Source organism: Chrysochloris asiatica, unplaced genomic scaffold (genome assembly GCF_000296735.1).
Source record: "Chrysochloris asiatica unplaced genomic scaffold, ChrAsi1.0 scaffold00054, whole genome shotgun sequence".
Taxonomy (NCBI): Eukaryota; Metazoa; Chordata; class Mammalia; order Afrosoricida; family Chrysochloridae; genus Chrysochloris; species Chrysochloris asiatica.
The window spans coordinates 18,363,859-18,373,543 of record NW_006408572.1 but is presented as its reverse complement, the minus strand read 5'-3'; the positions used below and the strand labels follow the sequence as shown (position 1 = coordinate 18,373,543).

Below are 9,685 nucleotides of genomic sequence, written 5' to 3'. Positions count from 1 at the left end.
GATTGTGAGGATGGTGTAGGACTGGGTGGTGTTTCATTCTGTTCAACAACCATCTTTAAGGGAGCAGGTCATTGAGTTTTTGTTCCCACAGAGTGACTTTGGGGTTGGGATTGCCAATTTCTCAGTTGGCTGATAAATGTTTGATTATTGTGATAGCTCATTTTGATTACTTGCTTATAAGATGTCTCAACTGTCATATTATAATGGTGATTGCATTGGACTATAATGGTGATGAGATAGGGTCAACAGTACAAGATAAAGGGACACACAAAATAGGAGATCAACACAAAAGAGGAGCTGGAGAAATAGACCCAAATGAAAATACTCTTAGAGTATTTAAAGATGAACAATGGTTTAATTAACTCTGTTGTTAGTTGTCATAAATACATCCCCTGACTTATGGAGACTCCATGCACCACAAAATAAAATGTTGTCTCGTCTGTCCTGTGCTAGCCCGAAATCAGATGTGGATCTGACTTCTGATCCAAAGTATTTTAATTGACTGATTTTGGTGGAAGTAGATCACCAGAAACATAATGGTTACAAATTGGGCTGCTAACTTCAAGGTCAGCCATTCAAAACTACCAGCTGTTCTGTGGGAAAAGGATGAAGCTTTCTGTTCCCATAAAAATTTACAGCCTTGGAAACCCTATGTAGCATTACTATGAGTTGGAACTGACTCCATGGCACGCTACCACCAACCACCACCACCATAGTAGGAACCAACTCCACAGCATATGACCACCACCATTAGTCTGGAAGCTCTGCTGAAACTCGGTCACCAATAAAGCATCACACAAGTCTCCTCTGACAGATGGGTGATGACTAGGTATGTAATACATTGGTATATTTGTTATGGATTGTTGTTGTTGTTGGGTGCTGTCGAGTCGGTACCAACCCATAGTGACCTTATGGTGAGCTGGGGATCAAACTCAGGTCCCCACATGAGAGACAAGAATCCCACCACTGTCCGCAAAATTAAAGTTGTTGTTGTTGTTAAGTGCTGTCAAATTGGTTCCAACTCATAAGGACCCTGTATAGGATTTCCAAGGCTTTAAATCTTTGCTAGAGCAGAAAACCTCATCTTTCTCCTTCTGAGTGACTGGTGCACTCAAACCATGGATCTTGCGGTTCACAGTCCAGTGCTTATTGTATGGAGTTACCGTGTTCCCATAACTAAAGTTGTTGTTGTTGTTGTTGTTGTGAAGTTCCGTTGAGTCGATTCTGACCCATAGTGACCCAGTATAGGGTTTCTGAGGAGCAGCTGGTGAGCCTGAACCTCTGACCTTGCAGTTCAAATAGCTTTGCAGTCTGGCACATTAACTTGCAGCGCCACACCAGGTAGGATGTATAAATTCTAAAACCCCACAAGTGCATTTTCCAAACTGTTGTCCTCCAAACTGCTATTCCATATGCTGTCACTATATGAATCATGAAAAATATGTAGTGTGTTCAAACAAAATTTCAAACTTAAACAGAATGGTCTAACTGAAAATTCTTAGAAATTCTACTCTTCTTATATTTGTTATGGATTATTGTTGTTGTTAGGTGCCATCGAGTCGGTACCGACCCATAGCACCCTTATGTACAGCAGAAGAAACACTGCCCGATCCTGGGCCAACCTCACTACTGTTGCCACGGTTGAGTCCATCGATGCTGCCACTTGGCCAATCTGTCTTGCTGAGGATCTTCCTCTTTTTCTCTGACAAAAAATTCCCAAGTGTGTTCCAGTTTTATGTCATTATGGAGTTGTTATTGTTAGTGTCATCAAGTCAGTTCTAACTTATAGTGAACATGTATAGGGTCTCCAAAGAGAAGCTAATGGGTTTGAACTGCCAACCTTGTGATTAGCAGTCTATGGCTGATCCTACAGTGCCACACCAGATCCCAATCCAGAAGTATGTTATATAATTTTGTACCAGGTCATCCATTAGCATACCCAGAAACTATTAATTTGCCTACATTTTTTGGGGGGGGAAACACTACAGTAGGGGGAAAAAAGTACAAAACAAAGAAAATTTGAGGACTATAGCAAAATAAAACATTAAATAATGAAACCATAAAACAAAACAGCCAGAGAAAGTAAAGCACTTAAAACATTATATATGTTGTTGCTGTTTTTTAGTGCTGTGGACTTGATTCCAATTCATAGCGACCCTGTTTAGTGTTCCCAAGGAGCGGCTGATGAGTTTGAACTGCCAATTTTAAGGTTGAAACTGACCTTAGGTCCAGTGCCACACCAGGACTCCTGAATATTGATGGACTGAATATCTGTATTAATGTCAAAGATTATCATATTGGGTGAAGAAAATCAGTCAAATTTTAAATTCAAGAAGCATGAGAAAGTAAAACCAGAAAATTTAAGAGGAGGGATTACACACATACCTTAAACTTCAACAGAGAGAGAGAGGATGAGAGAGAGAAAGAAAAAACAAGAAAAGAAAAAGGATAAATAAAGAAGACTAGGTAAAAAAGCTAACTCACTAGGAACAACAGAATTTATGGCCAAACTAAATGAAAATATAAAGCTATTATAGTCATGAACCTACATAGATCAAGTGACCTAGATTGAAATATATAAAAATTATTACTTGATATGAAAAATAGATTGGCAAAGACATGGCTATGATGAAAAAAATCGATACATCGTTTGACAAAAAACACATAATGCATAGAAGATGTGAGTAATATAATTAATAAAATTATATCAAATATGTTCATATGTCAAACTTTATAACTAAGAGGATATAACCATCAAATACTTATAAAGATAGTCTACTAGACTACAAAGAAAACTAAATAAATTTAGAACCAGCACAGGCAGAATTCTATGAATACAGCATAGTGTCAAGCTATAAAAACAATTAATCTGGGGGGGTAAAAAAGTGTCAGTAATGGATTTTAAAAAGATGTTGAAAACTGGAGTCAATCACAGATTGTAAAAATTTATATAAAAGCTCCAAAATAAAAAGCAACTAAAAGAACTCTACACCCAGATGGGTTTTAGGATAAGTTTTTTGAGACTACAGAAAGAAACAATTTCAATATCATTAACCACCACTCCTCTATCAGTTTTTCATACTGTGGTGGCTTGTCACCAGTATGTTGAATGGTGGACAGGTTCGAGCTGAGCTTCCAGACTAAGACAGATTAGGAAGGAACAGAGGTAGACTACTCCTGAATGGTTAGCCACTGACAATTTAATGACTATCAGTGGAACACTGTCAGATAGAACCAGAATATTGAAATTGAAACATTATGAATAATTCCAGAATATTACCAGCTATAGTGCCAGAAGATGAGCCCCACTCAACTATCACCGGGGAAGTGTTAACTCCTCAAAGTACAGTTGACTGACATGATACAAAAGGAGAAAAGCTTTCAGGACATTCATTTGCTGATGGGGCACAACTCAAGATGAGGAGAAACATCTGCAAACATCCACTAATACGTGGAACATGGAATGTATGAAGTATGAATCTAGGAGGATTGGGAGTTGTCAAAAATGAAATGGAATGCTTAAACGTGGATATCATAGGCATCAATGAGTTGAAATGGATTGGTATTGGCCATTTTGAATCTGACAGTCACATGATTTACTATGCTGGAATGACAAACTGAAGAGGAATGGCATGACATTCATCATCAAAAAGAACATTTCAAGACCTATCTTGAATTATAAGGCTCTCTGTGATAAGATAATATCCATACACCTACAAGGCTGACCAGGTAACATCACTATTATTCAAATTCACATACCAACCACTAAAGCCAGCAATGATGAAACTGAAGAATTCTACCAACTTCACCAGCAAAATGTGTTTGAATGGAAAACTGATCTGTTCTGTGAAACTTCACTCAATTATCAATAAAAACACAATTCTGAAACTTTCATAGAACAAAATCTTGTCAACTCTACCTACCACTAAGACTTAGTAATAGTGTTTACATTTATAATTATAGCTTATACTCACCAGTAAACTGGTTTAAGAATAATCTTTGAAAACCTGTCTTTTTTCATAAGTAGGGAGTCCTCTGCAATCCTGATATCTAACCCTTTCTCTCCATATATTGAAAGACATAAGTGAATAAATAATAATAGCCAGGAATGATACCTGTAGTGGATTTACATACAGTGTATCAATGGAAAGTCATGAATCAATTAATAGTTTAATGATAATTTAGAAAGCTGGAAAGCTTATTCATAGTTAGTTACTTGAGACATTTATTATACATCTGGAGTCTGGGTGTGGGACTGCAGGGTAAGCACTGGATAACAAGATTGGTTTGAGTCACAGGTTAGTGGTTGACACCCACCAGCTGCCCCTACAATTCATATAAGGTCAGTATGAGTCAGAACTAACTCGGGGGCACTTAACAACAATTATATGACAGTGAGTCAAAAATTATCCGTACTCTGGCTATAGAAATTATTTTAATCAACTTTTAGAGAAGAAAAAACATCTATTTTTGACATAATATCCTTGCTTTTCAATGCACTTTGTCCATGTGTCAACAAACTCTCATTAAAATATGTTTTAGGCTGAGCTGTGAGTCAAGAATGCACCACTGTCTTCACTTGTTCATCAAAGGTGAATCTTCATCCTTGAAGAGCTGCTGTCAGGGGATCAAACAGGTGAAAGTCTAATGGAGCAAGATTAGGACGATGGGGAGAATGCTTCAACACCTCAAAATGAAGTTTTCGCAGAGTTTCAACAGTGTGGGCAAAGGTGTGTAGACATGCATTATCATGCATGATTACAACACCCTTAGATAGCAATCCCCTGCAACTAATATGACGTTAAGGCTTCAATTCTTCAGTGAGCATCTCACTGTAATGAGCACTGTTGATTGTTGAACATTTTTCCAGATAGTGTTCCAATCTGGCCCTTGAGAATCCCACAAAACTGTGAGCAACAATTTTCCAGCTAAGGACTGACTTTTGAACTTTTTCTTGGCCAGTGTTTAAAGATGTTTCCATTCCATATTCTGCTACTTACTCTCAGACTTGTAATGATGAATCCATGTCTCGTCATCAGCAGCAATCTTTTTTTTTTTTTTTTAAAGAAACTTTCCTTTCCTTCAAGTATTGGTCCAAATTTTGGTTGCAGATTTGTAAACATTTTTGTTTATACACTTCCTTGAATTGTTTCAGTACACATCTCACACCAATTTTTCAAATCACAAGTCTATCGTGGATTATTTTATAGGTAGAGCCATGTCTGATTTGTAAATGATTTGCCACATAATCCACTGTCACTCATCTATTCAACAGAATCATTTCACATACTTGTTCAATGTTGTCATCAGCCATGGATGTGGGTGGGCATTTTAATACAACAGGAGTGCAAATGATTTTTGACTCAATCACATACGTTTACTACTTTGATGATAGGTATTTGATGAGAACTAATGAGGCATTTATTCTTCCTTTACAATAGAAAAACTGTGGCAAATGAGTTATTTTGCCTAACCTTTGCCTTGATTATTTGGAAAAAGAACTTGAGAGATCCCCACCCTTGTCCCAATCACTAGAAAGTTACCTTTGCCCTAACTTTTTATCCCAGAAGGTTGGTTACTTTTGTTCAGGATGATTGACATTTTCTGCGTAAGCTGTAAATACCTTCATGGTTTGAAACTTTTTGTCTGGTCTTGATTTGCAGCCTGCTCTATAATTGGTCTATTTTATATACCTTGCAGGAATTGGTTAATATACTAGAAGTATGCAAATGAAGTGACTGTGGTCCACCAAGGGGATTATAACTCTACTGGGCAGACCATGTCTAAAAATTGACAAGGTGTTAGCTTATATATACAAGGAACCCTATAGAGATTTTAGAACAACGAAATGCAAAAGAGACAAGAAGAAAGTAGAAGCAGAGAACAAGGAGGTGAGGAACCTCCTAAAGGAGCTATAATGCAGGTCAAGGATTGTAACATTGAAGACAGTGAGAGACCCAGAAGGAGTCTAAAAACCGAGTGAGTAGCTGAAATCTACTGCTAGCCATGCAGCTAAGAGAGCTGAACCAAGTTGTTCCATTGGTTGTGAGCTAGGCCAGGTAGCAGTGGAGAGGCCAACAGCAGGAAGACCAGACAAAAGCCTGCACAGTAGAGATGAGGCATGCATAGCCAAAAAGATACCTGTCCTGAGGAAGCCAAGAAGAGGATTGTCCTGAAGAGACAGAGAGGAAGTCTGCATAACTGAGAAGAAGAGTGACCAGCAGAGAGAAGCACCTGCTTGCTTACCCAGCTGAGAGGAGCTGAAAGAGCTGTCTTGTACTGAAGAAGAAAAGGATGTGTTCTCTGCTTTAGGAGAGCCTTCCAAATTTTGATTACATGTTTCCTGTTGACCTTGATCTTGAGTTTTACCTTGTTACTACTTAATAAAGGAGCTCTGGTAGCGTAGTGGTTACGAATTGGGCTGTGAACCTCACAGTCAGCAGTTCAAAACTACCAGCTGTTCCACAGGAGAAAGATGAGGCTTTCTGCTTCCATAAAGATTTACAGCCTCAGAAACCCTGTGCAGGGTCGCTATGAGTTGGAACCAACTCCATGGCACATAACAACAACAAAAACCACTTTCTTAAATCCCATAATCATAAGTGAGTTCTGTATGGTCTAGTAGTGAATATTCAAATCCAGCAGAGAAGTAGAGATTGCTTTGGGGAGGGTGGCCAGCATCAGGTTTCATAGAAGTTTGGGAAGTGAAGGTATGTCTGACGTCACCCTCACAGGAATCAGCTATGGGCTGATCCTGGTTCCTAACCATAAGGAATATAGACAACTTCTATCAATACTACCACTACTGGTCCTAGATGATAAGTATGTTTCAGGATAACCAAATAGCCTGTTTATTGAATGAGAACTCTATACAAGAATGCCGGCTAAGGAACAATAGCATTAAGACATATAGTTTTGGCAAAAATCTAGTGAAGTGATTGTTCCAAGTAATGGTATGAGACCAAATGCTAAAACAATTGAGTGAATCATTCATAGAGAATTGGAAATTTTTAATAGTTCCAAGTAATCAAAAAAAAACAAACAAACCATAATTGTAAGGGAGAATTAATTATACAATGAGTGGATCAAACTTCCATCCTTCAAATCCAATGTTTGATCTTGGTATCACTATTATCTGGGTTAGACAGATGTATCTTCAGAGGTGATTCAACAAAAAGCACAGATCATCTGTGTGAATTATTACATTATATATCAACATGTTTGACTGGAATATGTCAAGCTATGCAGCTAACTAAGGTTTACTGATTACATGGGCTACAGGTGAAAATCTATGCAATGAGAAATTCACTAATTACCTAAGAAGGAACAATATGGTGGAGAAATGGCTGGAAATCTTATCCCTAGCCAGTGAGTGCTATTGAAGAGACCCAAAGGAACATAAAAGTGGATACAACATGCAGTATGACTTGGGTGTGAATTGGAAGACATAGCTAAAAAACCTTAAAAAAAATTGTTGTTAAGTGCCATCGAGTTGGTTCCCACCCATAATGACCCTGTAAAATTAGGGGAATTTTAATGCAGGTTAGCGCATAGAAGAGGTGAAACATATTTTTTTTAATGTAAAAGTAAAGAGAATGAACACAAAATATTATAAAACAGCATACATATAAATTTACTCTGTTATAAAAGTTACAAAGTGATCTGGAAAGATATCTAATCTACACTGTTTCTAGGGGTAATGAGATATAATGTATTTATATTCTTATTTTTGCCTCTTTGTATTTTATAATAGTTTACAGCATGCATATCTCCTTTTGGAATAGGGAACAGATATGTAAAAATATATATGTAAAGAACCCCATTTATAAGAGTTCCAAGCATGCATAATCTAATTTGATTATTATTAATTCTAGTTTTCATCAATTTGATCTATAAATGTAATATATTTTCAGTCCTGATCTCAATTAGACTATTTTTAAAAATCTTTATTCTTTTAGCAACAGTATTAAACGAAAATGAAACAATAAACATGGAACACTTTTTCAGTTAAAAAGTAATTGAATGACAAATTATAAACAAATGACCAAGTTTTACCACATAAATAGCAACTTAACAACCTTAATATTTAAAAACAAATCACATAAGTGGGAAAAAAGAACAATGTCCCACAAATGATATATACCAACATATCTGTTTGTTGATAAGTTGTTTTAGACCTGGACTCCATTCTGGAAGGAGGGCAGGCCTTGGAAATGCCTGTGAGAGAATTCAGAAAAATGATTACAAAATGTTGCAAAACACTTTACAATGGATTTGAGAAAAATAAGGAAGAAGTCAGGAAAGCGCTACAGGAACAATCAAATAATATAGATACATCATTAGAAACAATTCAAAACCTACAGAAAAAGGTCCAAATGATCAATAACAGAATATCAGATATAGACAATACTCTGAAAGGGCAAAGGAGTAGAATAGATGAGATGGAAGGCAAAACCAGTAAACTGGAAGACAAATCTCTCAATACCACTAAGATAGAAAAACAAACACAAAAAAGGATTTAAAAAATCTGAAGAAGGTCTAAGATTCATGTTGGACAACATGAAGAAGAATAACGTAAGAATTATCAGCATTCCAGAACAAGAAAAATCACACAAGTCCAGAGAGGAAATACTTGAAGAACTGCTGGAAGAAAATTTCTCTAACATCCTGAAAAGTGAAAAGATAAACATTCAAGAAATCAATGAACCCCAGCAAGATAGACCCCAAAAGAAAATTACAGACACATATCATAATCAAATTTTCCAAAATCAAAGATAAGGAGACCCTCCTGAAACAGCTAGAGAAAACAGAAGTGTTACATACAAAGGAAAGGAAGTCACATTAAGCTCAGATGTCTCAATAGAAACCATGCAAACAAGAAGACAATGGGGAGACATATACAAAACCCTGAAAGAAAAAATAAACTGCCAACCAAGTATCCTTTATCCAGCAAAGCTATCAATGAAATATGACAGCATAATCAAAACATTCCAGGAAAAACAGAAGCTAATGGATTTTACCAAAGCCAAACCTGTGCAACAAAACATCCTAAAGGGAGTTCTGTGGACTGAGAACCAACAAGAACAGACAGCAATCAGAGATTGACATACGTGGCAGTACCTTCCAGAATTAAATCAACAGAAGGAAGAGTCAAAACTATAAGAACAAACTCAGAGAATCTGGGAGGTAAACCTATGATCAAAACAAGTACAACGTAAAAGAATGTAAACACATAGGAACAGAGATCCAGATGGTGAGAAGGTCAGGTTGATTACAGGATAAAATAGATTGCACTAAATGGAGAGAAAAGTTAATGGACTCTAAGGCAACCTCAAAGAAAATTAACATTTCACAACATACTAAGAGAATGAAAATCCAAGAACATGGAAACATTAAAACTATGAGGAAACTCATAAGAAAGAACACAAAAAGCATGAGCTCAACAAAGGTAAACACACAGAACAAAGAAAGCAGCAACACCACACACAAAAAACAAAAGAATGGCAGAAATTAATCCATACCTATCAATAATTACACTGAATGTAAACAGATTAAATGCATCTGTTAAGAGATGGAGAATGGCAAAATGGATAAGAAAACAAGATCCTTCAATATGCTGTCTGCAAGAGGCACATCTCACACACGGAGACAAAAACAGATTAAATGTCAAAGGATGGAAAAAATA

At 36.7% G+C, this 9,685-nt stretch overlaps 1 pseudogene; it reads left to right on the top strand.

Annotated features, from left to right (window-relative positions):
- Nucleotides 1-5,848: 5,848 nt before the first annotated feature.
- LOC102832743 overlaps nt 5,849-9,685 on the top strand; it is a 33,565-nt pseudogene continuing 29,728 nt past the window's right edge.